Genomic DNA, 7,582 nt, shown 5'->3' on the forward strand with positions numbered 1-7,582 from the left:
AAATACAAACAACATCAGAAAATATGGGAGAAAGTACAAGAATGAAAGGAAAATCTCAAGAGTCACACTGGAAGGGCAGGCACAGTGTCTGAGCATTCATGTGCTCCTGAGTTCACCTGTGAACTCTCAGGTAGACTTTCTGCTTCATCATTGTGTTAGTTGATACATTGTGTCAACTTGGCTGAATCAGCTCTGCAGGTTTCAGCATGGGGGCCTGGCCCTGCAGGTGGGCAGGGCCCAGGAATTGAGAAAGGCAGGAAGCCGCCCTGCCTGGTTTCCTGCCCCCCAGCGGCGCTTCCGTGCAGAAGTCCCAGTCTTTGGAGGAGCTTGATCTTGGCAGCCGCACTTGGAGTTCTGATCTTCAGTGTGGAGCGCCAGTTTTCACAGTCAGCGCAGAAGGAAGAGAGAGGCCTGATGGATGCCGCTGCAGCTGCCGCTCCTCCTCTACTCTTCAGTGTATTCTGCTGCATGAACTGTTGTCGTTTGCCTTGGAGCCAGCGGAATATGGACTGAACCCTCCAGTAACTGTGAGCTAAATAAACCTTTCCTTCCTTTATTTTGAGTGTGGGATATTTGTCCCAGCAACGAGTAAAAAGTAACTAAGACAGAATTTGGTACCAGGAATGGGATGGTTGCTGTGGCTATACCTGACCATGTGGATTACAAATTTTTGCGACTGGCTTATGGAAAGAGATAGGAAAGGTTCAGAGATGTCGCCTACAAGCAAAGTGCTGGAACAGCTTCGGCTGTTCTGTTTGGGAAATTCTGGCCAGAGCTCAAACCAGAATGCTGATATGAAGCCTGACTGTAAAGACCAGGCTGGGGAGGTTTCTGCTGGGAAGGAGGACAGCATTGGTTGTTGGACTGTGGATGATTTGTGTTATGGATTGGCAAAAAGTTTGTCTGCATTTTACTCATGTCCAGAGACTTTGCCTGAGACTGAGATTAAGCACAGTGGACTAGTTAATCTTGAAAAAGAAATTTCAAAGCAGCCAAATATTGAGGCAGTGGCGTGGTTGTTGCTGGGAGCTTTTAGCCAGATTTATGTTAAGAATGAAGAGCAAAGAGCCCAAAAGGATGATTTAAAATGTTGTGAGTTTGGCCAGAAAGAAAGCGCCAGGAAGGCTGTGGACTGTGAAGATGAAGCTGAGAGGATCTCCACTGCTGAGAAGGAACAGGAGAGTAGAAAAGATGTCCTGAGGGCATCACAGGAGGTGGCAGGTTCTTGCCCTTTACAGCCTAAAAATGGCAAGGGTGAGGGACTTTGCTTTGAGGAGAAAGCTGCAGAGCCCTGTGTTCCAGAATGGAGGCGGCGGCCACACCAGATTACAGAATGGCGCCAACATAGAGAATTTGTTTCTCGGAATCAGAGTCACAATGCTCAGCAATCCAGGCACTCAACTCCTACAGTCAAGAGAGAAGGAAGCTTGCTTACTGCTCCAGCTGGCAGCAGCCCTTGGCATCATCCACGTGGCTTTGGTTGTAGGCGCATGCAGAATGCAGGCGTTCGGAGGTTCAGAAAGCTTCCACCCAGATTTCAGAAGAAAGCCTGGGCAGCCAGGCAGTGTGCCCCTGAGAGGGCAGTGTGTGAAGCTGTGAATGAGAAGCCTATCCAGTGGAAACCTCAGAAGTTTGAAAAATCCAGGAATGTGGATGGTCTGAGAAAAGCTGCAAAAAGGGAGCAAAGCAGGCCTGAGAGAAAAGCCAGAGGAACCACCAGCAGAAGTGCCACAGGGGTGGAGCCACATAAGGCTTTTGGAGCTCACAACTCATTACAGGGTGCTTTGGATGGTCCACAGGGACCTACAGGACTTACCATTTGTCCTTGTGGACCTTGGACTTGTTTTGGTCCCATTTGTTCATATCCTGCTGTGTATCCCTTTTGGAATGGCAATGCCTATCTTGTGCCTGTGAATGTTGGAAGTGTTTAACTTTGCATTTGTAGAGGGGCTCACAGCTAAGTTTGCCTTAGATCTTGGAAGCTTGGGACTTGGACTTTTCAGTGTTGCTGAAACTAGCAGGACTTTGGCAACTCTTAGAGATGGACTAAAATGTCTTTTCCAAAAACGGTTGTGCATGAGTCTTTGGAAGGTCAGGGGTAACATGTCATGGTTCTAATGTAATGCAATGTTCAATTTGTAAAATGTTTAAGCATGTCTGTGTACCTGGAAATTGGCTTTAAAAAGTTTATGTCTAGTTGCCAAGTTGACAAGGGGTGGAGTGTGTTAGTTGATACATTGTGTCAACTTGGCTGAATCAGCTCCTGCAGATCTCAGCGTGGGGGCCTAGCCCCACAGGTGGGCAGGGCCCTCAAGTGAGAAAGGCAGGAAGCCGCCCCACCCAACTTCCCACTGCCCTGCCCAGCTTCCCTGGAGAAGTCTCATTCTTTGGAGGAGCTTGACCTTCACAGCCACTCCACTTTGGAGCTCCGACCTTGGCGATCTCCACAGTCAGCGCAGAAGGAAGAGAGAGGCTTGATGGCTGCCGCTGCAGCTGGTGCTCCTCCCCTGCTCTTCATTGTTTTCTGCTGCATGAACTACTGTCGTTTTGCCTTGGAGCCAGCAGAATATAGACTGAACCCTCCAGTAACTGTGAGCTAAATAAACCTTTCCTTCCTTCATTTTGAGTGTCAGGTATTTGTCCCAGCAACGAGTAAAATGTAACTAAGACAATCATCTTTTTCTTCTCAAAGAAAAGTTTTCTTGCTCCAAGAATTCCCTTGAGATCATTTCCTTAAAGGAAATTTTGTTGTTCAGAACGGCACCGCTGTACAACGATTTACATATATATTTGCATATGTATATAGGTGCACTCCTCAAATTTCCCAAGAATAGGAGCTTAGGATAATAGGGAAGAATATCTGATTTCATGTCTCACAGCTATGTACATTAAAAGTTTATTACTTTAGGAGTGCCACTAGTAGAATAAAACATCCGCCTCATAAATTTTATTCCATTTTATTTATTTTTAACAAGATGGTTTTATTTTTTAATTTTGCTTTATTTTATTTTATTTCTTGTCTTTTTGAGATAGGGTCTCACTCTGCATTTCAGCCAAATTTAGCTGCCACACATAGAAGGCAATATAGGTCCTTTGGAGAGGTTCAGTATGGTCTTTGGAGCCTCTAGAATCAGTCATATCACTCGATGATGGATGGATACAACATGAAAAGTCATTAAAGAAAGTGGCGCAGTGCAGCCTTGTTAACCCAGAGGTTTAAGAAAAAGAATTGAAGAATTGTTTTAAATTGCAAAGTTTGTTACACAAGAGATATACCACAGTCACACTGCATTTATAGCAGGGAAACAAAATGAAAACATTATATTTAAATGATATTCATGCTCTTGTACATATAATATGCCAGTTGTCATGGTGAATTTGTTTCTAACCTGAATTTTAGGCAGAATGAGACATAAGAAGCATGTTTGTCCTGGCGATATATATTTTCACTCTTAAATAACTTGAATAGTTTCATAGATGAGTTTGTACTTCTGTAAGATGATTTAGTTGTTTGAATCTCAATCTTACTGCTACTTCATGCAGTCTATAATTATGTTCGCCATAGTAGAATGCTCATATGCTTTATGACCTCTTTCACTTGTCTTGTCATAAAAGCAATCATTTCCTCTTCTTTACAAGTGCATCCAGGATATCAAAATTTGCTTTTTGTTGTCAATTGCTTTTGAGCTGGGATCGAGATGTCCCATTTGTGTGTGGGACTGGATGCCAATATGGTTATTTTTGTAGCTCATATGTTTTTTCTACTCTGACAAGTGTCGTCTCCCTATAGCTTTATTTTAAAGATTATATAGTTTTTGGAGAAAGACATGAATTTTCTGACTATACCATTGATTGTTACCTGAGGCAATCAGATTGTCGTCGGCTTCATTTCTCTATTTTGCCCCCCTGCCATCTCTTACAAATAAACTGAATGAACTTGAAACCATTTTCTTTCATGTGCTAATATAAATTATTAGTTCACATACTATTATTGGTATTTTTCTGTATTAGATTTGCTACTTACAAGAAAATATACATATTAAATTAGGTGAAAATCTGTATGGTGATATGCATATATATATTTGATCAGAAAAAGTTCCATATGTATTTTTTTTTTAATTTGGGAGCATCTATCTATTGTAGTTAATCTCTTTTCTGAGCACTAAGAGATTAAAATCTCTATCTGTAAAAAATCAAATTTTGTTTCTCTTTCTTAAGAGTTAAGTGTTTGGGGCTGGGGAGATAGCTCAGTGGTCTAAGTGCCTGTCTGGCAAGCTCAAGGACCCAGGTTCAATCCCGGGTACCGCACACTGCACCGGCCCAGAACCCCACTGTGTGGGTCACTGAAATTGGGCGTGGTGGCGCATGCCTATGATCCCAGCGATTGTGGAGGCTGAGACGGGAAGATCGTTATGAGTCCAAGCTGTGTAGTGAGACCCTGTACCAAACAAATATATAAATAAAAGATTTTCAAAACTTGTTTCATGTGGGGCTGGGGAAACAGCTCAGTAGAATAAGCACTTATCTGGCAAACACAGGCTCCTGAGTTCAATCCCCAATACGAGGGAAAAAAAAGTTTCATTTGAAATAAATTGAATATAATTTATTATATGCTTTCAAAGAATGTGCTGCTAAGGCATTATTTTTATCACAGTTTTTTTTATTTCAGTTAATTTTCTTTATCCCAACTTAGTATAAGACATTCATGGATGTAATTCTAGAATTTGGCATTTAAGAACCTGGTACCTCTTAAACCTTGCCACTAGACACATTCTACTATTTGGAAAGCTCTATAAGAGCTTCCAAAACAGCTCATGTAATGTTGGCTTCCCCTTTGACGTAATGTACTACTTTGTATATGATACTTTTAGGGTTGAGTTATTTTCAGTTTTTTCCCTAACTTTCCTGATAGAATGCTGATGTGTGGAACACTCTCCTGTGTGCTGTTCCAGAGGCACGCGTAGCACAGCAGTCACAGGCTGGGGTTCCACATGCTTCCCAGTACACTATGTGTAACTTTACAGTTACAGGATTGATCTTGATTCCAATGTATTTTTTGAAAAGTAAATCATCAACAGATTGTATTATTTTAATCATTAATGTCTTCCTTGCTCAAAAATTCTCTGTGTTCACAACATATAAAACATGTTATGAAAACATTATTGAACTGTTCAAGAATCATCATGCTACATTCTTTTTTATGTAAATTGCTAATTAAAAGGTATATAGTGTTTGTAACATAGTCTTATCTTATATCATCGATAGACTATATCCCTACTTCATTCCTACAGCAGAAAATGTGTGTCCTCTCTTTAATTAGTCTGGATGGGAGATTATGATTTTTTAAAATACTATTTTATTTTATTTTATTTTATTTTATTTTATTTTATTTGAGACAGAGTCTTGCTTCACAGTTCCAGCTGGCCTGTGCTCACTTTTGTAGCCTCCAGGCTGGCCTTGGACTCACAATGATCCTCCCGTCTCAACCTCCGAGAACTGGGATTATAGGTGTGAACCACCATGCCTGGTTCCAGGGCCTGAATGGCATGTGGGGATGGGGATCGAACTCAGGACCTTGTGCTTGCCAAGTAGTTCTTACGCCTCTGAGCTATCTCTGCATGGGGAGATTATTGGCTTTAGTGATCTTTGCAAATAAATGGCTTTTATTGATTTAATTATTTGTCTCCTGTCTTTTTCACTGATTTGCACTCTTATTTCTTTCTTTGCACTTACGCCAAGTTCTTTTTATAGTTTATTAAGGTTGAAAATTAACTTTTTAGATCTTTCTTCATTTCTAATATGAGCACTGTCATGCCACCAATTTTCCCCTAGTCACAGCTTTATGTGCACCCCACAAATTTTACTATTGCATTTTTATTATCAAACTATTTTTTACTTTGAAAAAATTTTTACTTGCCTTATAAAAAAAATTAGATGCATAGATTATTTAGAAAGTGTTTAATTTTCTCTGTGGCAAACACACACCGTGTATGACTGTAATTCTCCTAAATGTATTTTGTCTAGCTTTAGAACATACAATATGGTACATCCTAGTGACAGTTCTATGTTCTAGGCAGAGTATTTTGTAAATTACTATGATTTAATTGGTTGGTGAGCTATTTCAAGTACCCATGTACTTACTGGTTTTCTATCCTATTGATTACAAATAAGTGTGGAGATCTTCAAGTATAATTGTGAATTTGCCAATTTCTCCATTTAACATTATTTGTTTTCTCTATAATCCTATTTTGAAACTGTTCCTAGATACACAAACATGCAAGGTTGTTACATGCTTATTATTATTATTATTACTTAATTTGGTACAGGGTCTTGCTACACAGTTCAGACTCATAGTGATCCTCCTGTCTCAGCCTCCCCAGCACTGGGATTACAGGCGTATGGCCCCATGGCTGGGTTTGGGACTAGCACTGCATGTCCGAGGTTCCCAGGGGCAGGACATGCAGTACCAGGGATCAAACTCAGGTCCTTGAGCTTGCCAGGGAGACGCTTAGACCGCTGAGCTATCTCCCCAGCCCTAATTTTTCTTAAGAAATGTACCTCTTTATTACTATTAATATTCTTTATTGTGAAGTCTACTTTGATAGCAATATCATCTGTCTAGCTCTTCAACAGACATACCCAGGTATAGTTTATATATCATGAAACTCACCATTTGGGAGTTTTGTGTTGTGAGGTCTCAAGGAAAGAACATAACTAGGTCGATGTTGTTCATCTGTTTCTCACTGTTGCTGAGCAATATCCCATTGTGTAGTATAATTTACAACTCCATTTACCTGTAGTGCAAGCTTTGGGTTGCTTCCAATTTGAGAACAAAACTGCTACAAAATTTGATCAAAAGGTTTTTGAATGGAAATGTGTTATTCTTGGTAACTTCTCCCCCACCCCTTGGGTAACTTCTATGTGCAATATTGGTGGGTCGCATGGTAGTAGTACCTGACAAGGGTGGTCTTGCATTGTCTATCTTTGGGCATCAAGCTTAATGAGCGCTAGAATCAGTCTCAACTGTTAGGAAGTCATGTGTATACACTGAACACAGAACCAGTTGGCAAGAGAGGACTACACAACCATGTAAGTAGACGCTGGAGCCGAACAGAAGTCTCCTGTTGACAGGAAAAGGATTAGGGAAATTTACAAATGATGGTCTGGCTTGATTCTACTGTGAGGATTCTAAGAGAAATAAATTAATGCAATGAAGTTCTCACCAACTCCACATGTCTGTTTAGAAATCTATACATAAGATGCGAAGGACACACGCTTGAGAATCAACTGACATACGGTGTTCCAACACTCCATTTAACTGGCAGAAATGACTTTCGCAAGGACGCCAATGACCGTTGTGGAAAGTACTCTGGAACTCCATTAGTGGTTTTGTTAATTGCTCGTCCTGCTGGGTCGCAGCATCCACTTAAGGCCAAGGTGGCTAGAATTACCCGCCCGGCGGCTGCGGCTGAACCTGAGTCCACGGAGCGGCGCCCGGAGCGGAGGGCCGCAGGTAACGGTCGCGGCTGCCCGCGGAGCCCCACGTCCAGGCCGCCCCGCGCGGCGCTCTGGGCTCCGCGGC

The sequence above is a fragment of the Octodon degus genome, unplaced genomic scaffold, assembly GCF_000260255.1.
Source record: "Octodon degus isolate 3935 unplaced genomic scaffold, OctDeg1.0 scaffold00022, whole genome shotgun sequence".
NCBI classification, from domain to species: Eukaryota; Metazoa; Chordata; class Mammalia; order Rodentia; family Octodontidae; genus Octodon; species Octodon degus.